Source organism: Callospermophilus lateralis, unplaced genomic scaffold (genome assembly GCF_048772815.1).
Source record: "Callospermophilus lateralis isolate mCalLat2 unplaced genomic scaffold, mCalLat2.hap1 Scaffold_45, whole genome shotgun sequence".
NCBI classification, from domain to species: domain Eukaryota; kingdom Metazoa; phylum Chordata; class Mammalia; order Rodentia; family Sciuridae; genus Callospermophilus; species Callospermophilus lateralis.
The window spans coordinates 10,402,587-10,430,126 of record NW_027514398.1 but is presented as its reverse complement, the minus strand read 5'-3'; the positions used below and the strand labels follow the sequence as shown (position 1 = coordinate 10,430,126).

General features: G+C 34.9%; 1 pseudogene; it reads right to left on the bottom strand.

The window, feature by feature from the left end:
* LOC143388809 (gamma-butyrobetaine dioxygenase-like) overlaps positions 1–27,540 on the bottom strand; it is a 37,128-nt pseudogene that overhangs the window by 1,049 nt on the left and 8,539 nt on the right.

The window sequence follows — 27,540 nt, the reverse complement described above, 5'->3', positions numbered from 1 at the left end:
TAAGTTCAAGAGAGTCATTGTACAATATGGTATCTATAGCTAATAACAATGTACTATATTCTTGAAAGATGCCAAGAAAGTAGACTTTGTGTTCCTACTGTAAAAAAATCATACCTATGTGAGATAATGCATATATTCATTAGAATGATTTATCCATTCCATAATATATACATGCTTAAAAGCAACATGTATATGACAAATATACACAATTTTGTTTGTCAATTAAAAACAAATAAATAATAAAAGACTAAATTGTGGAGGCACTTCACTTAGCAGAGATGGTCTAGAAAAAAAATCAGTGTTTTTTGTGCCTTTATATCAAGTAGCTAGAGTACTCCAAGTACTATTTTATTCCAGGCAATACTATCTCTGCCCATAAGTTTTAGAAATAAACTTAATACTTAAGTGTTTTATGATCGGCATTAAGAGGACATATTTATCTACCAGGATAGGAAAATAAAGTAGAAGGCTCAGCTTGTATTGATAGGCTAATAGGATAGAAAATAGAAAACACCAGACTTAATATCAGACAGAAGGTTTCATTTGGCCCAGAGTTTCTTTCAAGTAGCAGAGGTGGGAGCCAGGAGGCTGCTGTTTAAGCAAGTCAGCAGTTCACCAAGATTCTACTGTAAAACTATTCTGGATATCATTCTTCATGGGTAACGTTGGAGAAAAATCCAATTTTTTACTTTTTTGAAAAAATGTCCCTACTCACCTGGATTCATCTTGAAGACAAGCTTGTTTTCTTTGCTGTTCATGAGATGAACAAACTCTTTTAGAACAGTAAAAAAGGCTGAACTCTCTCAACAGGTACATCAAATATCGTGTCTCTAGTTGCATTGTTGAAGTTGATGGGAACCACTTGGCCTTTGTCATCTAACCTGTTGAGGAGAAAAAATTAACGTAATTCATGACATATCTATTTACATTTGTAAGGGTCAAGATATTCAATTTACCTGTGGTACAATGTATTCCTTCATGTTTTTCATTCATTCATTTAATGAGTGTTTTTAGAAATCTCACTGCAAAAATGCTAGGAGGGATTATACTAAAATTAAAATGTTACTGATATATTCAAGTCAACATTTTGTTATGCTTAGTGAAATTTATTTGTTGTTTTTTAAAATAGGCTTTACATATTAAAATCTCAAGCAATGAGTTTATAGGTCAGTTACTTTTTATCTAATTGGGGTCCTAATATTTTATTGGGGGAGTGGGGCAGGAAGAAAGTTTTATTCTTTAAAAGCTTGACATATATGGTTCTTATTTAATGCCTAGTTTGGAGATGGGGGAAAGTGAAGAATAGAGGAAAGAAGAGACTAGCCTGAGAACATTCTTCCTATCTACCTCTCTATACCATATGTCTTAGTATGGAGACCTTTAGAAGATTGATACTGTATCTCACTCAATGTTGTATTCCCAGCTCTCAACATAAAGCCTGGACATAAGAGTTGGTAAATAAACATTTGTTGCGTCTGTATATTTTTCATGCTTTGGGGGAGTACTGAAGTCTCTTTAGTACCTTGGAAGATTCTAATGTTGTGATTTCTCTACCCTTTCTTATAATATGGACTGTGATCATGAAAATTCAAGATAACACAACTTTCAATGTAAGAAAAGATAACAAACTTTCTGAAGTTTGGACTATGATGGTTATAATTAGCAAGACATGGACATCACTTACATACAGAGGCAAAAAGCGGAGATTTTTTTCTGTGTGTGTGTATACAGTTTTTGTTTTTGGCTTATTGGGAAGGTGGACTTTCAGCCAGACCTTCAGTACCAAGCAACTCCCAAATTTTATTTTTCCTTTAGGTAGAAACAGTAATTATGAATGAAAATAGGAGAGAAAGTGGTCCAGGATGGTGACATATTGCTTAGTATTACTTCCTAAAGAAGTGTCCCCAGGGGACAAACCCAGGGGCTAGTAATGGTAGCCAACAGCTGAGTGAAGTCCACACCTGGAGGATCAGACCAAACAAATTGTTCCATTTGCTTGGACATAGAGAACTTGTGTTGGGTCTGGGCTGCACTTAGCTGACTGGTCACACAGAGAGTGAACCATTATCAATGTCAGGATACAGAAGGGAGGATGCAATTGACTACTAGAGAAGACATTAATCTCAGGATTGAAGACTTAGAGGAAGTGGGGGGCTGAAACCTTAAGGATCAACCTAAAATGCAAAATTGGTTCTTAATAAGCAGGAAATTCCTTTACAGAACAACGAAATAAAAGGAAGCATCTAATGCAAACTTTCATGCAGAGGAAGGGTAAAATGTCATAAAGATGAGAATAATTACCTATATATTTAGCTGTGAACAAAGGACAAATGTTTAAAAATGAACCAGCAACAAGATGACAGTGAACCAATCTAGGCAAATCATCATCAGTGATGCCAACAAGAACCCGAAATAAGGACCATAGATATCTCCCGCAGTCCCAGTTGCCACTATGAATATTTCCCATTACTCTTGCAGGGAGATGGGATGTTTTATGGAAGTTCTTGCTTTTACTGGAGGAGTGTCTCTATGGTATTATCTATTGTATCACATTTTATGAGAGAATCTGCAGGAAAAAAATTATTTCAGACTTTAGAAGCAATTTGACTCTTATAACTGATCATATTCTTTCTTCGCTTTGGTTTCTAGGTTGGATCTGAAATAGAAAACTATTACCAGTAAATTGTTGGCATTTATAAAATGAAAATTATAGCAAGCTCAAATATACTTTGCATTTTCACTGATAGGCATTTTGGTAAGTGCTTCCATTTATTAACTCTAGACTTCCTACTTCATCATAAATTATTGATAAGTGGCAGGTATTCTTTTTTTTAAGAAAAGAAACTGAATCAGCAAGGGGAAGTAATTGAATAAGTGGTTGCATAGATAGCAAATAAAAGACTTGTATTCACATGAGTAAACTTGCAATCAATAGGATTGATTAATTCCACTATTATTTTTTGCACCAGTTTCTTCATTAATTTATTTTTATTGTTTTGGATTGTTACTGATTCTTTTAGCAGCCTTAGAAACTCTTTTGTACTAGGAGGATATGAAAATTTCAAAAGAATTTAAAAGTTTAACTACAAGAAAATTCAATTAACCCAAAACTCAGGAGATATCTCGGAAACACTCATTAACTAAAACTCTTGTTTTCTCTCTTTTTGTTAAAAATGTATTTTTAAATGGATTAATGTTAAACACTTTATTCTCTCCATGGATATCCCTGACACCTTGCAAATGGCCAAATTTTGGATTGCATTACAAAATATATCAAAGCCAAGTCATGATTTGGTTGATGGACATTCAGTTTATCTCATTCAATAACTAAGTTTCTTGCTTCACTTCTCTTAGAGAATCTGCAATTATTTTAGGTCTTAATAAAAATTTTTATTTTCATGGATTTTTAAAATTTAAATTTATTTCAACTCATACATAAAGCATAAAAATTAAAAATTATACAATAATAGGGTAACAATGTTTTGATACATTTATATACATGTGTAATGTGTATATTAAAGTCATCAATCTCCTGATGATAAAAGTTCTCATTTTAAAGGGGCTGTTTTTAGACAATTAAAACTGTAATAGTATGACTAAGAAGCTTGAATTATTTCTTCTCTTTCTCCCCTCAATGGCTGAGTTCTCAGAGAACACCTCAGCTTCACTGTGATCTAGAATATATTCCTGAGGATTGTCTTTCCTTCATAACTCTTATCCAAACTATCAGGAAAATAATCTTTTTCCCTGAAAAATATATCCTTTTCAACATGGCCATTACTGTCACTTGGACCACTCATGTTCATGGTGCCATCATCTCTACAGGGAGCCCTAGCAGTAGTTACTTGCCTCGTCTTCCCTCTCCTGTTCTTGCTCTATTTTATACTATGTTCAACACCACAGCCAGAGGATCTACATAACACATAACTAAATTCAAATGTCTTTCCTTTGGTCAAAACCTTATGACAGCTCCCTACTTCACTCAGAATAATAACCTAGGTGTTTATAGTTATTAACAACACTACGGATGAGCTGACCCCATCTGACTTCCTCTTCCAACACCCTTCCCTTCTCTCAGCTCTGGTTGTTTCTTGGAACTCTCTAGACATGTTCTTGAAGATGTCTTAGGACTCTTTCTTTAGCACTTTCTAGAAAACTCCTTCACTTCTTTAAGTCTTTGCTCAAATCTTTCCCTTGCTACATTATTGAATGATGAAAATTTTATCCATGCTAAGTCTCTGGTCCTACAGATTCCCTTAATCTTGATCTACTTTTCCTTTTTTCCCCCTTAAGCCTGTAATAGTTTTTAATATTCATTATGATTTGCTTATTTATTTTGAAATTTCAAATTCTCCCCTTCCCCACTAGAACTCAAGCTGTGTGAGAGCAGGCATCTTTATTTTGTCCACTGGCATATCCCAAGTACTAAGAAGAATGTCCAGCCTCAGTAACTATTTGTTAATGAATAAATGAAGGCTGTACATAAAAATACAATAATGAAACTATGGATTTGATAATCTACTAAATGAATTTATTTCCATATGTAGCTATTACTTTAAAAAGAATACAAATTTAATTCTAAAATCAGAAATACCCCCAAATTAACTGAAGTCTCTTTGAATACATAATGTCCTAGAGACACAATCTAAGATAATTCTCGAATAAAATGATAAATTATAGCCTTAGTGGGTACTTGGAAAAATCATGATAAAATCATTTTAAAAAATCAAAGACACAAATATTCTCTGTTAGGAATATATGATCTTTGTCAACTTAGCATCTTTTGAGGGAGAGTCTGTTTCATTCTCAGTCCATGAAGTTCAAACAAGGCTGACCCTGCTCTACAGATGAGCATGTGGTCCTGGCACAGCCACCTGGAATTCTCCAACTTTGGCCACGGCATTTGCTTCAAGGACAGATATAGACATAAGCTGGACAAGGAGTCATCTACCTTTGTCACAGTTGTGCAGAAAAAAGTACACTCCTTGTGCTGTGATTGTCAGTTTCAAGGTAATGCACACCTGGAGCTTCAGAGTATCATCTTTAAAAAGGAGTCAATATGGGGTGGGGAAGGGTAGAGGAAAATTCCAGATGACAATGTGTAACTCCTGGATCTACCTATTTTAAGTTATGTCCTTTCACTTTTGGTTAGTACACTCACATTGACTAAGACTATGTAGAACTAACACTTTTAAAAATGAAGTGCACATTAAATCTTATTTTTCCTCTAATATTAATAGACTATTTAAGGTAATTTGATTAAAAATTCATTCAACTGTGCAAAGATTCTTTTTTCCCTTTTGGCTTAAAAGATAGATTAAACAAAAAAAATAACTTTGCAGTTAAAGCATTCTACTGTTTAAGCATTAGATTAATGGAGAGTTTGCTGTCAATTGTTTTATTGCAATGAGAAATTCATAAATAATACTCACTCTATAATTTTGTGTTTAGACTGTACAGAGAAATCACAGTAATCCACTCCAATGTCTGTAAAGTCCACAAAGATGGAAGACAAAATCTGGAATGCCCAAGGATTTTTTTCCTTGAGCTTTTGGCACACATTAAACCCATCTACAATTTCTTAATCACCCTCTGTGACAGTTTGTTTTATGCAGTGCAGAAACTTAACCTGAAAGAAGAAATGAAGAAATAGAGTTTAAAATAATAGCATTTTACTATTTTTGATTTAAATATTCAAAAAGATATGCACAAATTAAAATCAATGATATTTGTTTTTATATCTGTTCTCTGACATCAGCAGAGAAAGAGGGTGGGAACAAAAAGGATGGTTATGATCAATACTGTTTAGTTCAAACCTGTTATAATTGAAGACATGGTCATAGAAATGATAATGTTCACTAGTAAGCAAAAGGCACAGGTCATAAGAGCTCTAGAGAGTGAACTCTTGATCCTGGAGCAGGCAGGAAAGGTCAGCAGAAGAGTTGGTATTTAAGCTGGGCAAAGGGCGATAGATAAGATTTGGTATGTGCAAACTAGACTTGAGAGTGCAAATTGGAACACAGATGATGTGCGTGCAAAAGTGCACAGTTCACTCAGTAACAAACAGTTTTGCAGTGGCACAGGGTTATAAATGGAAAGAGAAGATCAGGTTGAAACATTATTTGGAGTTTCATGTAGAGTCTTAAATGTTAGATAAAGAATTTCTGTTCTTTCTGTTGGGAATTATTGAATATGGATGTAATATATAACTGACCTGAAAAAATTAGCCCAGTGGTGCTACAGTAAACGAATTATTTTTGAGGAGGAAACAGGCCAATAGTAGCTACTTGAGAGTCTAAGGCCATAATTCATATGTAAGGATAAGAAGGGAAGGAAGTGGGGTGGGAGTCTGAGGGATGGATAAGCTCCAACACACTGAGAATGAGAAAGCCATGCTATTAAGTACTAATAAATTTTATTAAGATTTTTGGGAAAATGTTCAATATTATTTCATTTTGAAAACTAAATCATAGTAAAAATTTAAAGATACTTTTGAGTGGATCTTTTCATTGGTTTTGTAATGCCTTTTGGTAAGTCAACAAGGATGGGTGATTTTGAGTATTTAAATTTAGACCCTGGTTTTCTGTTGAAAGAAACTAATAGCATTGAATTGCAAAACCTCATTCTCACTGAGTGAAATAAATTAAAAACATTGTCTGATGGATTGCTTATAGAATGGAAGAGACAAATATAATCAAATACTCAGACTTCATGGAGAGATACCAGTATTAGTTTAAAAAAAATTTAGCATTTAGTTTGGTTTGTTCCCTAGCTGGCCTGAAATAATGATGCCCATCAGAAGATTTTCAACAATGGAATATTCTTATTTGCTGTCTAATACAGCAATCTCTAATTTCACCTGGTTATTGTGTGCTTGAAATGTAGTGTCACTGAGGAATTGAATTTTGAATTTTATTTAGTCTAATTTTAATTAAAGTGTGAATAGTCACTTGTGACTATTAACTACTATTGGATAATGCTGATCTAGAACATAAATACTGCTTCTCTTCCAAATCTAATATACAAGTTTCCCCAGTTTTTATAATTTTATATATAATTTATTCTAAAATTGAAATTGTATCATATATATTACTACACATAAGAATCCTTAGAATTTGATAGTTTTATCTTCATTTTGCAGATGGAGAGACTAAGATATAGAGGTGTCAAAACTGGCTAGCTAATAAAAATTTGGCTAAAATGTGGAAAACCTGGTATTCAAACTTTGGCCTATTTGCCTAAAAACACGTATACAGCAAGTCTTTTGTTTACAAAGAGAAAAATCCCCTTATAATACACTCTTAGTTATTCAGTATTGTGTGGTGTGTATATATATATCTGTGCTTTGCCAATTTAAAATATCCAGCCTTATTTATTGATGTTGGAAGATAACTGGTCTAAATTAATAATGATTCAATCTTTAAATTGATAGCATTTTTTTTTTCTTTTTTGGTACTTGGGGGTGGAACCCCAGGGAACTATACTACTGAGCCACATCCTCAGCCCTTTTATTTTTTTATATATATCTTATTTACAGACTAGGTCTTGTGAGTTACTTAGGAACTTGCTAAGTTCCTGAGGCTGGGTTTGAACTAGTGATCCTCCTGCCTCAGCCTCCTGAGCCACTGGGATTACAGGAGTGTGCCACCATAGCCAACTTTATGCCATTTTTTAATGCTTGAAAAATACATGCATGGAGCTGGGGATGTGGCTTAAGTGGTAGCGCATTCACCTGGCATGCGTGCGGCCCAGGTTTGATCCTCAGCACCATATACAAAGATGTTGTGTCCGCCAAAAACTATATGAAAAAAAATATTAAAATTCTCTCTCTTTCCCTCTCTCTCTCTTTCACTCTCTCTTTTTAAAAAAAATACATGCATAAGCTGATCAAGTTGCTTAAGAAAATCATCTCACAAGGGCCATGAGGGACAATGCAGTATGATGAAAAAGAAAAGGAAATGGAAAAGTCCATCAAACTCTCAATGGCAAAATGATAGCATAATTTTATTTTGGAGAGAATTGGAGGATTCTTGAGATTCTTTTCAATTTCATCATAAATGAACTCACAAAATATTTCCAATATCAGTTTTTTAAAAGATTAGCTGATGTTTTTACACAAGGCAAGGCCAACTAACATTTTCTTTTATGTAGTTAAGTTTTTAATATAATCTTATGACAGGAAAATGATGATGGAACCTGATATCCTCACCACTAATTCAAATTTGTAGAAAACCAAATTTTATTTCATGTGAGTCATTCAAAATTAAAAAATATTTTATTTTAAAGAGTTTCTTTATGGAAGCATGTGACTTTTGGCCCAGAGAAAAATAGTGAGCAAAGTAATATCTGTGTTTCATTAAAGATGTGTCTTCTTATCCCCACCCCATTGGATCCAAATCCATCAAACTGCATGCTCAAGAGGAAACTAATTATCCAAGTCATTTCATCTGTAATTAAAATGACATTTTAATTTGATAAACATTTATTTGATAAACAATTTACTATAAATCATTTAATTATCTTTTCTAATTTCTTTTCTAATTGTTAGGGAAAAGCTCAAATAAAAAGAAAAAAAATAAACATTCAAAATGGAAGTTTGAACAATAGTATAAGCAGGTATCCATATTTTTTTCTTTTATCACAATCACAAGTTTGAGTAGAGCCTGGGCAACTCAGGCTTTATTCAAAAAATAAAATAAAAGTTGGGAAAACAGCACTGTGATAGAGCATCCTTGGGTTTAATTCCTAGTATTGTAATTATAGTAAAATTATAGTAAAAATATATCAAATCAATTATGTAATTTTAGACCTTTTTTGCACTTTGCTTATATATAGAGTATCTGTTATTTCTATATTATGTGCAAAATGATGTATGAAGTTTTGAGATACAGAAAGGTATGATTCAGTCCTTGTCTTTGAAGAGTTTGCAAAGTGTGACAATATATACAAATAATCTACCACATTACATTATATCACATTATACAACTATGTAATTAGAAATTCCAACTCAGGAGCTTTATGATGTGATGATAAACTAGATGGAAATCTAGGTTCAAGTTCAAATTCCCCATGAATCACCCTATAAAAGTTTTTACCCTTGTACTTCATTTCTCCATTTTACATAAAAGTCACAATCATGTTAACCTTAAAGGAATATTAAGAGTGATCATATAAAGAAAGACAAGTCAAAATTATTTGAAAAGCATAACTTTCTATGAAAACGTCAAAAATTCCTTTGTACTTCAGGAAAATTTATGACATCATTTAATCACTTTTTCTTAGGCTTTCAATTTTAACCCAGAAACAAAACATGAAGTCATAAAATACAGAAGGTAATTTAAAAATTTGAAATAGAATCTTTAGTTTTCTCATCTCATTCTTCAAGTTTTATTCTATCCAACCTCTCTAACTGATCTCTGAAAGGTGAGTTGAGCTGATTAGTTTGGCTTTTAATAACAGGGTTTCAGAAAAATAACTCAGAACCATATTTTGAATAAAACATATTGTTGTGTCTCCTCCGTCAACTCCCACTCAAAAAGGTGACTATAGGAGTCATTTTTCTGTCATCATTTAGTTCAATGAAATCATGTGGATTTATTTTTTCCAATCAACAGAATAATTTAAAACATGTGGTTAAACTCTATACTCGCTTAGCTAATATTGGCAAGAACAATGGGTAGCAACCAGGGCACAGAGAAAATACGTTCAGTCAAGATGATTAAAAAAAGGGATTAATTTTGGTTTTGGCCCATTTCTCCTTTATTAAATTGAGAATTGTCCAGATTTTCATTTATCTTAGAAGATACAGATTTCTGTGTGGTTATTTCATTTAGTCCAGTTCAGCTTTAAAAATAGGCAAAGAACATATATTTTTTTAAAAAAACATATTGTCCTGACCATTTGTGTTTTAATTTAGTAAATGGTGATTTTGTAAAAATGTATTTGGTTTACTAAAATGATAATTTTGTGAAGATGTAAAGGAAGAGTGTCTGCTCAGAAATTCCTCTGGGGCCTTCGTGGGTCTACATGGAGCACCTCCTTCTTTGAGAGGGAATTTTATTATCGAGATAGGAGATGGTTTCCAAATATAGCATGAGTATTCTGTCCCTTATCTTTGAATCCCGTTATTATGCATGTTCACAGCTCCTTCCTTGAGTTGACTACTTCCTCACTTCTTGAATCTGGGCAAGACTTGTGGTTTGCTTAGACCAATAACACACAGCAGAAGAAACACTGCACAAATAATAGCCCAGGCCTCAGGAAGTCTTGCATACTTTGGCTCTTTCTCTGAACATTGTGTCAGTTGCCATGGGCAAAAGCCTGGGCTAGCTTGTGGAGGATAGTAGACCAAGTGGAGCAGACAAGCCAATCTAGATGAAGTCACCAGCCCTTAGCCAACTCATCAGCTGAGTTAATCTGCAAATAAGAACTTCTCAGCAGAACACAGCCTGAATAGCAAGAATGGGCTAATTACGTGGGTACTCCTTTTAGCCATTAAGTTAGGGAGTGGGTTTTCATGTAGCAATAACTGATAAAAATGACAGCCATGTCACACTGTGGGAGAACACCATCTTGTGTTCCCTGATTTCATTTTCTTTTTTTAACTCTCTTACTGGGGATATATATACAAAAAGACACCAGGTGATACTATTGTCTTAAAAAAAATCTGTCATGGCAAAGCAAAAAGTGCCAATAATTATTTCCAGGAAGAAAAAATAAATATTTTTTTAAAAGATATATGAAAATGTCTTATCCCTCAGCAATTCTGATATTCAGAATTCAGGCACATAAATGTTGTGTTTGAAGATAAAAAATTACATATGAAAAATTAGCTGGTGAAATATGTAATCTTATACACTCAAAATATAAAAGGATTTGGACCTTGGCCTTCTTTGTGGAAAATATGTTGAAGCTCACCTTACCCCAGGTGGATGGTGAAGGGCTGGATAATCCGTGTGAAAGCTTAGCTTCCCAGTTGTGTAAGACACATTGTTTGCATCAATTTTGTCTTGTACTTGCCAAGTATGTCTGTAAAATACAAGAAACATATGTTTAAGTAGACTGTGTTAGAATGAATTAGATATGGAGGGGGATGATAACTTTTCATTTTATGAAATAATTAACATAATGACTATGAACCAAAAAGATAGTGTAACATTCCTATGGCTGAGGTAATATAATTAGCATTCCTCATTTCTCCCCTCAACAAAACCACATCTTCACACTAGTCTATCCTACAGAGTTCATAAAGAAGTGAATGTGGGATTGTAGGTCATCTTTTTTTTTAATAGCTTGATGCATATAACAAAATGAAGCTTTTTTGGTGGGGGGGTTACTGAGGATTGAACTAAGGGGCACTTGACCACTAAGCCACATCCCTAGCCCTATTTTGTAATTTATTTAGAGTCAGGGTCTCACTGGGTTGCTTACCACGTCACTGTTGCTGAGGCTGGCTTTGAACTCAAGATCCTCCTGTGTCAACCTCTCAAGCTGCTGGGATTGCAGGCATATACCACCACACCCATCATAAAATGAAACTTTTTAAAGTAAGTAATTCAGTTGGATTTAGTACATTTACAAGTGGCAACCATCACTACAATAATTATTATATATCTGGTTGTTTTGTTTGGCTTTGGTGGGAGCATGCTTGGGATTGAACCCAGGGCCTCATGGATGCTACATGAGTGCTATATCACTGAGCTGCATCCACAGTCCCTATATCTTTCAGGTTTAAAGCATTTCTATCATTCTTAAATAAAACCACTTTCTCAGTAATAAGTTTCTTGCTCTTCCCGAGGTCCTTGGCAGCCATTAATCTGCTTTTTCTGTTTATACTTATTTTTAATATTTAATATATATGGAATTATATAGTATGTGATATGTCTGACTTCTTTCACTTAGCATATTTTCCAGATTTCTCAAATTGTAGAATGTACAATGTAGAATATATAATTTATGTTTATGACTTAATACTTTATTGTACAGATAATCACAATTTGTTTATCCATTCACTTACTGATGGATATTTGGACTGCTTCTACTTTCTAGTTATTTTAAATAGTGCTGAGTTTGGAATGTGCCTGGCATGTCTGTGGGAGAACAAGGAGAGTGTGGCTGCAACAGAGCTGCCAGGGAATCAGGAGGGGGAAATTCATCAGATGCACGGGGGAAGCCAGATCCTGAAGGGCTGGTGGAATAGGCTAAGAATTTGTGATGGAAGACTCCAAGTTTCTCCACTGTGAAAATTATAATGAGTAGTTGTTTTACAGAATTGCTTTGTTGTTGAGGGGGAACTAGATGGTACTGGAAAAAAGATGCCAAAAAAGAGATGATGGTGACCAAGACTAGAGTAGAAGCCATCATAGGAAAGAATGGCCAGGTTTGAATTTTGAAGTTAGAATTAATAGGGTTCTTTTACTAATTGGAGGTAGGATGAGAGGAAAATGGAGTCCAGAATGATGCCCAGGTTTTCAGTTTGAGGAATCAGATACTGAGTAAAATCCCATTTACTGAGATTGACTCTGTAAAAAAACACCATCAGGTTGGAGAAATCGATTTCTATTCTTATTCTTTTTGCAGAGTTACAGAAGAGAGAAATCAAGAACATCCTATTATAGGCAGTTTGATTCACGTAATTTAAATGACTTTTTTGGTGCTTTAAAAAATTCTGTATTCACCAGAGATATGAGAAATTGTGTCATGAAGAATACATAGGTCCATGTACGTTATTGAAAATAGTGGTGCATGCCTGTAATCCTAGCAGCTCTGGAGGCTGAGATAGGAGAATCTTGAGTTCAAAGCCAGCCTCCATAAAAAGCAAGGTGCGGAACAACTCAGTGAGACCTCATCTCTAAATAAATACAAAATAGGGCTAGGGATGTGGCTCAGAGGTTGAGAACCCCTGAGTTCAATCCCAGAACTAAAAAAACAAAAACAAAAACAAAAAACCAAAATTTGATTCACAGATGGACACATGATCCCCTTGGTTTTGGTGCATGTCACTCAGGGGCAGGTCCCCTTGCCTAGTATTCCACCCATATCCTACAACCTGGCAAAACATTCTTAACCCTGCATGTTCACTCTGCCTTTTCCTATCAGAGTTCGTATTGGTTCTCCAGAATTCAAACATCCAGTGAAAGTTCTAGGTTTGCCAACCACTGCCATAGTTGAGTTTGTTTTCTGTTCTGATCCTGTTGATCTCATTTCACTGCTTTCCTTAAGCTTTTCTGCCTTTTCTTAATTTCCTATCTAACTAGACCCACTAGTCAAAGCACAGCTTAAGTGCCAACTCCTTCATAGTCTAGATTCTAGAAACTCAGTTTTTAAATTTAACCACAACTATCTTCAAATTGTCTTAAACAATTTATAATTTCTGAACTTCAGTTTATATATTTGTATTGTAAAATAGTTATAAACTTCAAAGGGCTGCTACAGCAAATAGACAAGTTCTATGTTTGACACATAAGAGATGCTCTTTAGGAATTTCTGTCCTTTTTTCATTTCCTGTTTACTTAACATTTACCTCTCACTCCTTGGGATTCTCCATGTATGTTTATTTGACTCATTTATTGGAACTGAAGTTGTTTGGTGTTTTGTGACAATAGTTTCAATTTTAAAAGAGTTATCACTCTGATTCTATTTTGATGTATAATAATATAATTCTGCTTTGTCTTCTGGGTTTTAAATTCACTAAGTGCAAAACCAAGTTTTGCTCTTCTCCTGATACCTAATCCAGTCCCTATGCTAAAACAGGGAACCAGTAAATATTGACAGAATGAGCATAAGAAGGGGCACAGGGTGAATTTTCTGAGCCTTCATTTTCCTAGGGTAAGGGTAGGTTAAGGATGACCACAGGAGGGTGGGAAAAGATAAAACAGTCAAGTTGAAACCTTCCTCCTCCTTCCTCCTGGGACACAACCTAAAATGCCCTCCTACATATGGAACTATTTTTCTTAATGAGCAAAAGTAGGGCTTCTTCCCTGTTATCCAGGTCTGAGAATGAAACTGGCTATTTTGTTCTGCTTTACTCATTTAAAATTACAAAGAATAACTTAGTATGTTTCACCGAAGGTCAAATGGCCATCCATATGTGGCCATAAACTATAATAAGACTAAGTGGAGGGAAATAGGAGTATATATAGACAGTTGCAACCCATTTTAAGTAGGGGTCAGGAAATCCATTATATTGCAGTGACTGCAGCCAAAAAATACATGTTCTCTATGAGGTTCATGTAATTCTATAGCCCATATAAAATACAGCTCCAGACTGCTGTCAACATTGGCATTTTTAGAATTACCAACATGTAGCAAAGGATTTAAAGAGATCAAAAATATAACTTCATCAAATTATAAAATGTATAATATCTTTTGACTAAGTCGACAATGCTGTTGACAATATCAGCAGAAAATGACTATTCAGATTTTCTTTACAAAAGTGATGATGGTTTTGCATCAGTCCACCTACACTCTTTTTCATGATTTTCCCTATGATTAAGGATGGAGTTTTGCTACAGCTAAGAGCTGGCTGAGATCCAGGGCTCAGACTTCAGGCAGAGAACAGATATTTTCTTTGTTTGACTTTAATTGGCTTCTACAGGGATGAGGCTTGGGACTTGGCTTCATCAGAACTCCCCTGGCCTCCTTAGATAATAGTTAGGGGACGATAAGTATTTTCCAGCCCTAGAGTGTCTTAGGCATAGTAGGAGATGTGTAGCCCAAAAGTCTGTGCTCACACAATCTGATACATCCTAGGAGGGGAACTCATCAATTCCAACCATAAAACATTCTAATGGTTATAGCATGAGTTTGGAAAACCCCTTAAAATGTCATCCAGTCTTCCTTTCAACATCCTTGTAGAAATTAATCATGGCAAACAATATGATGTCTATTGTCTGTGACTTTTAAGTTTTTACTTATCCATCCCAAACCTAAATCTCCAAGAAAATTCAGGAAAAAATACAAAGCAAACACACATGATGCAATGACCTGTGTAGAAATTATTTTTAAAGCCTACTTGTAAGGTCTTAATAAGATGATGCACATATACATGAGCTTCTCATTAGAGACAGATTCTAATTTTTTTTCCCCACTTTTTTTATGGTGCTGGGGATTAAACCCAAGGCCTGTGCATGCAAGGCAAGCACTCTACCAACTGAGCTATATCCCCAGCCCTTTTCCTCCACTCTTTAATTGATGCATTATAGTTGTAAATAATGATGAAATTTGTTGTTACATATTTGTATATGCACAAAATGTAATAATATAATTTGGCCACTATCACTCCCCAGAACTTTCTAATATTGTTCTAGGTAAAGCAAGAACCCAAGAAGATGACTGAGAATTGCCATTATTACAGCAGTTTTAAAACTGAAGAGACAACTCAATATGACATCATAATCCAGTGGTATAGACTCGGTTGCTATTGTGCTAATGTGGTAATTGCATGTTTTATTTGCAAGTATTCCTGCTTTAACTAAAGATGCCTAAGTGTTTCTTGTCATTCACAACATTTTATTAAAACATTTGCTTTTGTTTTTTCAGTGACATTTATTTCTTCAAGAATTCTATTAAAACCTCTTATACTTTATTGATTTTTAGAAAATATGTTGTTGGGTTGTCTTGAATGCTAATTTACTAGATTTACCCAAACACGATGTCTGGTCATAGATATTCATGATATCAATAGTATTTTGGGACAAATTTGAATTCTTTAGTGCTTATGGAATATTTTAATATTGTTTTTACTGAATTTGTTCTTTATATCTTTTTACAGTCTTTTGGTTATACTTTGTACTTGGAAAATCATGTTGAATTAATTTGTAAACTTTTTTGTAATAAATTTTATGTGACAAGATGCTCTATGTATGCAAACCTGGATTTATTATTACCAGCAAACACAACCTCCAATGAACCTACTGCAAACTCTTATCAGATTATGCAAGATTCCTTATTTTGAACATTGTTATTCCATTGGATCCAAAACAGAATGCCCATATGCCATTTTTAAATTTCAAAATGGATAATGATTCTCCAGCTAAAGTTTAAAAAATAATTTTAAAGCTACATGTGGAAAGAAATATTATATTGCAGATTATAGTTGTAACATTTGCATCTGAACTACCAGATATAGTCAGTCATTCACTAGAGCTCCAGGTATCTATTTTTTTTCCATTATCATTTATTATACATCTACAATGAGCTAGAAACTGGGGATCCAGAAATAAATAGAAAAGACACAGTGATTGCAATATCCAGAAATTACTTGGAAATCTACTTGGAAGTCAAGTTGATGTAATTTATCTTCCCAAGCTAGAGAACCAAGTGTTATATGAGTGAAGAAATAAAGAATAAATGGTTTTCTGAAGATGGAGTAGATTTACCTCCACAGGAGAAATAGAAAGTAGGAAGGCCCACTTCCTCTGAAAGCAAATGAGAGAAGTCCAATAAAGTATGGTCAGGGTTTGCTCTATGACTCTTCTTGGTTTCTGTTCAAATTTCTGTTTCCCTTGTTGTGCTATAAAATGTTACAAAACAACTCATTACTTTAGGGAATTGGGTTCAAACATTTTCTTTATCTGGTAGTATTTAACCCACTGCCAAAATGTGTTGATTGAAGACATGCATGCTATAATTGTAAATTGCATTATTTCACATTATTTTACTGGTTGTTTAAAAACTATAATCTTAGTCAATGATATATTTTGAGTATATGGAAATCACAAATAATTTCTTATATCAATAATTGTTATTGTTTCCATTCTAAGGAAGTATTTTAGATTTTTTTTGTTTTTATATCAGTACATGGCAAATTTCTAGAGTCCTGTTTTAAAAGGTTCCAGTTCTACTTATATTAGAGTTAATATTTTACATTGATTCATATCTGAAAAATAATGGCTTTATACAATTTTAGGCTGAGAGTATCCTCAAATAAAAGGTACAAACACAAAAATAACGTTTCTGATGTATAGCGTTGCTCGATTCAACCCATTAAATAAATGAATGTTGAAATCTCCATGAAACAAAGATTTGATGAAAAGAAGAAGGATTCTGGAGTTTTGAGAGTGATATACATTTTTTTACACCTCTCTGAATTCCTCCTACAGAATATTTAGAATAAAAAATTTAAAACTCATGAACAATATCTAAACCAAAATTAGGTGACAAGATACTCCCATAACCCCAAAATAAAAGTGGATAGAGATAAACCTTCCAAAGTCACAAGACCTAAGTGAGATAAGCAACAATGCAAGAAGAAACAGAAGGAAGCACTGGGGTACATGACATATCTAAAACATTCTCATATCACTCACAGATGTTCACTAGTAAGTTCAGTAGAACAATTTGAGGATGGTAAGTAAATGCGTTGAGGTGGGGTGGGGAGGATTTGTACATTCCAGTATAGCTGAGTATGGGAGGTCCAGGGTTAGGGATCAGTGTAATCTGGGCCTTGTGAATTCTAGAAACTAACCAGACAAACCTCTTTTTCATAGCAAGTCTTTTTTTCTGAGGCGGGAAAAACCCCTCCAAATTGAGCAATGCATTTTCAATAAAGATGAAACAAAAAGAAGGGCCATATAAACATGAAGGAGAGGAAATCAGGTCTCAGAACGTTATCAGCTGTAATTTTGAAAAAGAGCTTAAAATCATAAGTTTTAAAAAAGTTTCTGAATCATATCTCCCTTTAATAGTAAAAAAAAAAAGAAAACTAATTTCATGTAAAATTAATAACCAAATGTAATTAAGCCTTAAAATAAAAACATTTTAAGAATAAAACAAACAAGTAACAAAATAGCATATTTACTGACAGTATCTGTCACAAGGCCATACACCTCAGAAGATGATAATATTTTAGTTTTCCAATTTCTGTTTTCTACTTACCATGACTTCTAATGAATTCAAAAGTCCTTAATAAAATGTTACAGTATATAAAGAATAACATACATCAGAATCAAAGACTTAAAATTAGGGTGATAAAGTCAGGAAAGAAAACAAACAATCATTAAACAAACAAAGACTAAACAAGAAGGAATGTATGATCAAATAAGCCTTATAGGTAAGGCTGAAGGAGGACACAGATGTTGTCCCAACTCACTCCATTTTTGCCTTTCTAACTTGTTCTTCTTCTAGATACTTCCCAGTTTATCTCAAATTTTGGGAATAGCAAGCCCTCTGGGCTTACACCCTATGACTGGAAACAAGGCTGCTCTCTCCCCCTCCTAAACTTGTTATAGTTTGGATGTGAGCTGTCCTATAAACATTCCTGGGTTAGTGTAAGAATGTTTGGAGGTAAAAATGATTGGGTCGTGAGAGATGTAACCTAATCAGTCCATCCTAGTATAAAAGGATTGACTGTGTGGTAACTGTAGGCAAGTAGGGCATGGCTGGAGGAGTTGGGTCCAGGAAGATGGGCCCTGGTAGGCTTGTTTTTCCCAGCAGCCACTTCTCAGCAGCCTGCCTCTACTTCCTGGCCAGTGGAACAGCTTTCCCATCCTTCCTTCCTTCATGATGTTCTGGCTCATCTTGGGCCCAGAGCTAAGGAGTTCGTCCACCATGAATTGAACCTTAGATACTGTGAGCTAAAATGAATTGTTTTTCCTCTAAGTTATTTTGATGGGGTGTTTTGGTCACAGGGATGAAAAGCTGACGAACACAGAGTGGGAGCACTAATTTCATTACAGGAAACATCCTCAAGCAAAGATAATTTACCGGATGCCAACGGGCTCTCATAGAATCAGACCTCATATAATGATCAACCAGATTACAGTGTGACCACGACTCCTGGACTCTGCATATTTCTTGGCCCCTGCTTTTCTCCTTCCTCAATGCAATCCTGGAGCTTTTGTCAGGACCCCAAAGACAGGGCTTAGAAAGTTGCTTCTCCTGTTTCTTCCCATTGTGGCCACACTAAATACATTCTCTTTCGTCACCACCACTTTTGTCTGTCTGATTGGCCTCTCAAGGTGGTAGATGGCAAAATCTGGGCTGCTGGGACCTCCAATGTCAGGAATTCAGCCTAGGATTTTTCAGTACAAATTCCTTTTAACCATGTGATAAAAGAGAGAAAAATTTAAATATCAAAAACAAAAAAAAAGAGATAAAATGGATCTAAGAAACAGTAACAAGAGGACAGGCAAAGGAGATGACTTAATATATTCATAGTAGGGGTTCTGAAAAGAACAGAACAATCACTAAAAAAAGGACAAATGCTGAGAACTCCAATTCAAGAAAAGTTTCTTGAAATTAAAAAAAAATTGAAACTGCACAAATAAACTGCCTAAGAGCAATAAAAAAGACATAGTCTGTAAGATAAACACACTTTAAAGAAAAAAAGTCTATTCATCATCCAGATAAAAATGTCAAATTACGCAAAAGGAAAAGAAAATTAGATTACCAATAAACCATACTGACATAAGACCCTATGAGTCAAGATTTCTATATTTAGCCAAGTCCAATTTCAAGTATAAATACAGACCTTACACTGCTGTCAACATATAAGGAGTCAGGGAATGCTGTTCCCATTAGAACTTCCTGAGAAATTTGCAAGAGAATGGGCTTTAGACAATCAAAATAAATACAGATTAATTTACTCAGAATTTCTGCTGAGCAGTAAATATATTTACTTAAACTGGTTATAAGGGTTGAAAAAGACACAAAAATTACAAAGTAGGGAAACTATAGTGCAGAGAGATGCACATGTGGGTGATAATACTCTAAATTAGGAAGGTGTCAAATACCACAAAAATTCAGGAAAGTCATTACATTTGAAGAGAAATGAAGTTTGGTTTTGGTAGGGACAGATGGATGGGTTTTGGAATGGCTGGCAACGTTCCATTTCTTGATCTGGGTGGTGCTTAAGAGTGTTTGCCCTTTGTAGGTAGATGGACGGAGTTAGAGAAGATAATGCTAACTGAAGTTAGCCATTCCCAAAAAACCAAATGCCTAAAGTTTTCTTTGATATAAGGAGACTGATTTATAGTGGGGCAGGGAGGGTGAGCATGGGAAGAATAGATGAACTCTAGATAAGGCAGAGGGGTTAGAGGGCAAGGGAGGGGCATGGGGAAACTAATGATGGTGGAATGTGATGATCATTATTATCCAAAGTCCAAGTATGAAGACACAAATTGGTGTGAATATACTATGTATACAACCAGAGATATGAAAAACTGTGCTTTATATGTGTAATAAGAATTGTAATGTGCCTCAGTCTGGCTGGGCACAAATCACGAGCCACTCAAGCAGGAACAAACTTTATTTCTGAACTCCCCCAAACGCTAAGGGCCATGTGCCAAGGACTAAGAATCTTTTTTACTTAGACATCCTAGATCTCTAATTATAGCCTAATGTATAAAATGCTGCTGGGCTGGCATTCAAACACCTTTCAGAAATGCTAGCAAAAATCCAGTAGATGCTGGAAAGCCTATATCCTTGTCTTCCCCAGGGACAACAATTTCAATATTGTTAATTTGTAACTGGTCTGGCTGTGCTAGTTGACAAACAGCCCACTAGAAACATATTTGTTGACTTTTTAAAAATTCATCTGATGAAGGATGCTGAAGGCACTCACACAGTTGCAAAACTGGGTAGCAGTGGTCACATTTCCCAGCAAACTGTCCTCTGAGGGCCTCAAAGTGTGAGACAGGTATTAACATACTCCCTTAGAAAGAGGAGAGTCCTCACTGGAGGAGAATCAGAGTGATCTGGGAAATTACATAAAGAGCTTAAGTCCACTTATTACCTACAAATAGCTTTCAGTAAAGCCATGATTAAACTTATTTCCCTGTTGGTTCTTTAGACAGCTCTCTGGGTAGTAATGCAATGCAGATGCTGTGGGCTGTTCAGTCCTCAATTCTTTCCCAAACTTTTGGAAAGAAGAGTTCCAAAGTATTTATTTATATTTTTCTATGACAGCTTGTGGCCTTATAAGTAATAAGCCATTGTCCAGTTTCTGTGTAATGCTCCACAAGATAAAATTTGACAATTACCAAGATATGTATGTTTACTTTCTTTTACCCCCTTTTGTTACTGTCTCTTGCCTTCTTCATATGATTCTTAATATTTCAGAAGGAGCATTTTCATTTTCCTCCCATTATTCTTAGCACTCAAGCCCTGTGCTACACATATTAACCATGTGTTAACAATGCAAATTGCTTGCACCAGCCAATCATACATTCTTAGAGAAAAAAAAAGCAAGTCTGAACTTCTGAGCTCAATTCTAGGAGGAAAATAGTTTTTCTAGCTAAGGTTGAAAGGTGATTTTCATCCACTCAACTTTTTGATGAAGAAGTCATTTTGAGTTGCTGACAAGGTTAATTTTTAAACTGAGGACTTAGGTTAACAATGTTAAGAAATGAATTTTTATTGTTTTGCCCCAATGGAAGTCTTCAGTATCTCAGCATACATGCATTCTCTTTTCACTAAAATTTCATGACAGATAACTCCCCCTGCATTGAGTTAATACTAAAGACATGATCTGGATTAGACCACCATTTCCAGACTCAGCCCTATTTTAGAACAAAATGCCAAACATAAAGTATTTTTTAAAAATTCTGTTTGAGAGCAATCGTAGTGTTTTTTTTTGTTTGTTTGTTTTTTGTTTTTGGTGTGTGTGGGGGAAGTGTTTAATTTGTAGGATGCATATTTGATGTAGTTATTGAAGATATCAGTATACAGATAGAAGCTAGCTTATGGTGACTACTTATTGGGTTAAATCATGTTACAAAATTCAGATAGTTTTTTTCACCAATATCACCTTTCCCAAAAGGGCTTCAGAAAGTTATTGTTATCTTTTTTTTTAAGTGGGATGGGGAAGAAATGGGATGAGAATTTTTACTCCATTCTGTAAAAACTACATTACTGAAAACCAAAGGTTTAAATTATTCGAAAAAGGTAGACTTTTTTTTAATATATACTACTCTCATGATCAATATTTAACAAAATTGAGAGTGGAATTTTCTTTACTAGCTCTTTATTTCTATTCCGGGAAAGCTTTCATCATCAAGGCATTAGGGTTACTAAGAATTTCACATAGTTACATAAAAAAAAATATTGCCTAGATGATATGATGACAAAATAATGGCAAGAATCTGAGAAAACGCAGATGTGGAAAATGATATGTGTGCTTTTTTTCCTTAATCTATTATCATTTTGACTTAGTTGAACAGAAGTTTATGATTATGAAATGCTCTAATAATAACTGTATTCATCTACATTTTTATAATTCTTTAAAAATATCTAGAAATGCATTTATTCACAAAACACTTATTTCTTGCCTCCTTTACATGAATACTATGTGAAATTCTGGAATCACATTTGTTTTTTCTTCCAATCAAACATTTAACAATTCAGATGACAGCCAAGAACTAAAATTAGCTATTCTCATTTCTCATTTTGGACCCATGCATTTAAAATTCTCCAAACTACTAGCTGTTTTTTTTTTTAATATTTATTTTTTAGTTGGACACAATATCTTTATTTTATTTATTTATTTTTATTTGATGCTGAGGGTAGAACCTCGGGCCTCACTCACACGTGCTAGGGGAGCACTCTACCACTGAGTAACAACCCCAGCCCAAACTAGTAGCTATTTGAATGGAAAAGTGGAAGATGAGTATTCATTTCCCTAGGAGGCATGTGAAATTGATACCTACAACAAGCTACTGTTGTTTTTGGCATCTAAGCAAGAACCCTCAGAAAGTTTCTTGACAAATTTGCATGAAAATCAAAGTTTCCATTGAACTGGCTCTCACTTTCCTTTCTCTGATTTTCTTCTATATTTGATAATCCCTCTTCTATATTATTTATAGCCTTCATTTATTTGTTCCATTTGCTCACTCATCAGCCAGTTGCTTTTCAAACAAGAGTAAAACAATTTACAATAGAGAAACAAATATCTGAAAGATAGTGACCTTGTTTAAAGCAGGTGTCAATTCTGTTACAAAGATAAGCCATGCCCAGACATAACCAACATAGAAAGAAGAACTTGATCCATGCTATTTAGTGCATAGAGTTGAGAGTTCAGAGAATGTAAAACACTCAACTTCTATTGCAATTGAGATCTGCCTTTAAGTAACCCTTCCTTTCATTTGGAGGTTTTCAACTTTGGCAGCACATGAGAATTACTTGATGGGTTGTTTTTGTTTTTGTTTTCATCACTGGATATTGAACCTCTGAGTTACATTCCTAGCCCCCTTTTTTCCTTTTGTTTTGAGATAGGATCTCACTAAATCTTTAGCTCAGGCTGGTCTTGAAGTTGTGATTCTTGTGTCTCAGCCTCCTGAGTATCTGAGATTAAAGGCACATGCCATTGCTCATGGCTCATCTGCTTGGTTTTTAAATCAAATCAAATTTACTTAGATCAAATATCAGCCCTGTTTAAAAAAAAATCTTTGGAGATAGGACCCAGATGTGTGACTTTTAAAAACTGGTTATTCCAGTATTCAGTCCTGGTTGAGACCCCCTCTTTTAGCTAATTCAGAATATTAAGGGACATTAGCATGCTAAGGGATATTCCTTGATATTATTTTAAATCACATATTACCCAAATCTCAATATCACTTTGCCACATTACGGTGAAGAGGACAAGAAAATAGGGATGACTTTGGAGAAGATATTCACATATTTCACTCTCTTAACAACAGCAAAAAAAAAATAAGCAAACAAAACAACAGCAGTAACAACAAAACTCTTTTCTAAGTTCTTGAGGTAGAGAATTAAAAAATTGTAAAGAAGAAAAATGGGAGGGGAGAGGGGGAGAGGGGGAGAGAGAGAGGGAGAGGGGGAGAGAGAGAGGGAGGGGGGAGGAGAGAGAGAGAGAGAGAGAGAGAGAGAGAGAGAGAGAGAGAGAGAGAGAGAGAGATAGATTGATTTTGGTAATCCTTGGTGGAATTAGGGGTCATGTGGCAAAAAAAGGCATTTCTCCGCTTGTGTATTGTTTGAAAGACTCTGGGAAGAAATCTGATCATCTGTGGAAGGTGAGATGGGGCATATCAATGTTGTTAGTTAGATGAGAAATCCCTGGATATAGGGAATGGAATAGTAGTAGGAGGTCTGATTTGTTTTGACAACAGACCTTTAATATTTATTCCAATAAGTTTCACAACATTAGATAGTGGCAAGTTATTCAGTCCTTTTATAGGACTTGTAGAAACACAACAAAACAAAAGACAAATCATAAATCAGGACTAAGATTCTGAGCTCTAGTGAGATGGGTGGATGGACAGGTGGAGTTAGGGAACTCCAGAAAAGAGCCCCTGAATTTGCTCATTGTTATAAAATTGTGCAATGTGTTGGAATATATCCAAAAGTGTTATTAGCAAATAGAAACTGATATAAATTTATTTTGAAATGTTTTGTTTAATTATAGTGACCAAATGCATATATATTAACATTGGAAACATGAAGAGGAAAGCCCAAATTTACACTTTTTCATTCCTTTATTATTACTTGGGTTACAAATGAATTCTTTGGGTTCCAGATTCCTTGTCAGTGAATTGGTGGGTAATATCTATTTCAGAGATCTTGTAAGAATTAAAGAAATAATACACTTGAAGTTCTTAATGATTTCAAGTATATTTCTCCTATTTCCTTTGTTGTTAGTGATGTAATTTTTATGGCAGCCCAAATTCTTGCAGATGGAAGGGATGCAAAAAAAATTTATATGATGTAAATATACTAATGGCACAAACAAATTTTTAGGAAGGAGATGGAGACTAGGTTGTTCAAGTCTCAACACGGTAGATAGAGTGTTCTGCCATTAATAAACTTGCATAATTTATTAAAGGAAGTTGAATAAATTTTTCTGATGCCTTTTTTTAGAAAGAGAGAGAGAGAGAGAGATTTTAATATTTATATTTTAGTTATTGGCGGACACAACATCTTTGTTTGTATGTGGTGCTGAGGATGGAACCTGGGTCGCACAAATGACAGGCGAGCACGCAACTGCTTGAGCCACATCCCCAGCCCCTCTGATGGCTTTTTTTTATGTAAAATAATGTCTTACTCTAGGTTGGGGTGGCAAATTCAAATGTTATCAAGGCCCTTAAGGCCTGGGAGGGGTGGTGGTGTTTGGCAAACTCTTCCAGGCACAGCCTCTACTTGTGTCTGGCAGACTGTTCATATGCTGGCTTGTGGGCTCAGTTGTTCCTATATTTGATTTCTCAAGAAAAAGGCAGATCCATAAACATTTAAAGACTTCCAGTTTTTAAGTGTTGACGACTAATTCCATTTTCTTTCAACATCATGTGTGCCAAACCAAACATATCTGAGTACAGCTTCTGTGCCACTAGTTTTCGGTCTCTCCCACTTCCAATGCTCTGAGTCCAAAAATAATCATATCCATCTTGCATGAGGTGCTCACCCTAACGTTAGAAATTCAGTTATACCCACTCCCCTCCCTTTCAGATATGTCATAATTAATGTTAATGTAGGAAATTCTTATGAAAATAGCTTCTTATACCATAGTTAAAATTAATTATATTTCCTGTTACATTAAAGCACATAGGCTCAAATTTCTGGATGTTAATTTTATCTTTTTACATCTGGTGGCTGGTTTCAATTCCCTAGGATCTAACTTTATTTTATGCCAAGTCTTGAGAGGTAGAACTTTAATCGACTTTAACATTAATGAAGTTGAGTGCTTTTTAAAAGTCTTAGAGAAACACAATCTTTAATCCCACCTGTTTTGAATTTAATTGTGTCCTCCAGATTCATCTGTGGAACTCAAACATCCAATGTATTTGGAGATAGGGCCTTGAACAAGGTAATTAAGGTTAAAAAAGATTTTATGGGTAGTATCTAATCCAAGAAGGCGTGTTGTCTACATAAGAAGAGGAAGGAACAGTAGGAGTATGCTGTGCACAAAGGAAAGGCCACATAGAGAAAAACAAGAGAATCAGGGGAAAACCAGTAAAAGAAGCCCTACCATAAACTAAGCTAGTCAGTCACTACCTTCATCTTGGACTTCCAGATGCTGTGAGAAAAATTAATTCCTGTTGTTTACATCACTCACTCTGTGGTATTTTGTTATGGCAGCTTGAGTAATATACCACCTGTAACTAGCCTGATGTCTTTGTTACCTGAGGTCTTTGAGCTTTTGGGCTCTTTAAAAATTCTAGTCATTCTTAGAGAAATCCTTCTTTTAGACTCTTCTTTCCATGTGTCTTCCTAAGACAACATGGACATTACTGTATTTTCAACCAAACGCATACCCGCTTTGGGAAATATATCAAACTGTCTTTGTGATGGTAGAATACAAAACATTTGGTAACTCATCCTTAAAATGCGAGATAGAGGAAACCAATCATTTTCCCAAGTTTGTTAGATGCTCCGTGAGTCGCACAATGCCTACTTTCTTAAGGCTGGAGAGCCACTTGTATGCATGTTCATCATTTTTTAAAACATCTTCAAAACTTAGAGTAGGTAGCTGGAGCTCTGAACCCCAGTATTGATGTTCTGTGAATTAAGGAAATGAAATCATATGAGATTACATTTGTTTAATATAAGACAGGAACCTTAGAGAAGGGACTAGATCACTAGAGTTGATCTTTGATTGATCATGGAGATTACTAAATGCTAGTTTTACCAGAAATGCCTGTCACCAGGCCTTGCTTCCTGGGAGCCATGCCATTCTATGATATGCCTCTTACTACAACTGTGTCTGGCACAAAATCAGTATTCAGCATACTACATTTATTGAGGGAATGTTGTTTAACTTTGTTCTTAGAAATTCCCTTTTAGGATACTGGTTAGAAGTGACCCTGAGACACTGTGAGTGTTAACAGCTAAGTTCTATATCTTAACTCAAAATGGATGATAAAATCAGAATGGTGGACTAGAACAGCATATGCTTATTCTGTTAGGAGGGTAGGTACAGTCCTTTCTTTCTCTTATTTCACCTGATTAAAATCTATAAGACTGTATCTGGGATCATGTTGTTCTTTGGAGTCAGTGAGAGTTGGTCATAGTGAAGGGAAGATGAAGGTGTGTTCCTGGGAGGCATAGATGGCTTTGGAGGTGATATGCAGGATATAAAAGTCAATGCCTTTCCTTAACCCTCTCCTTCCTATTGATTAATTACTTATCAAAATGTTGATCTGAGAAAACATAATGAAAAACAAATGTAAAAAGTATTTGATTTGCAAACTAGGCTTTGCCAAATGAAATGGAGCACTGAGGAAATGTAATTTTTCCTAGGGAAAAAACTCAGATACTAACAACTGATTCAGGAAGGACCAAATGCTAGCTAATCCATATCATTTCTTCCTTTCTTGGGAAGGAAATTGCCTTAGAAAGGCAAACCTTCCTAACAAGTGATAGAATGAGAACATATGATCTCAATATTATCCTGGGCAGCACTCCCTTTTCTAACAGAGGAATATACCACATTATGGAAACCAACCCCAGAGCCCTCAGAATGGAGAATGGCTCAGTGCCACTTGTACTTGTGAATTATAAGTCATTTTCTCTTTGGTGTCATCATGGCTGGTTCTTCAGAAATAGGAGTTATTTCAGGAATCAGTAGCTTCAGTAGTGGAAAGATATAGG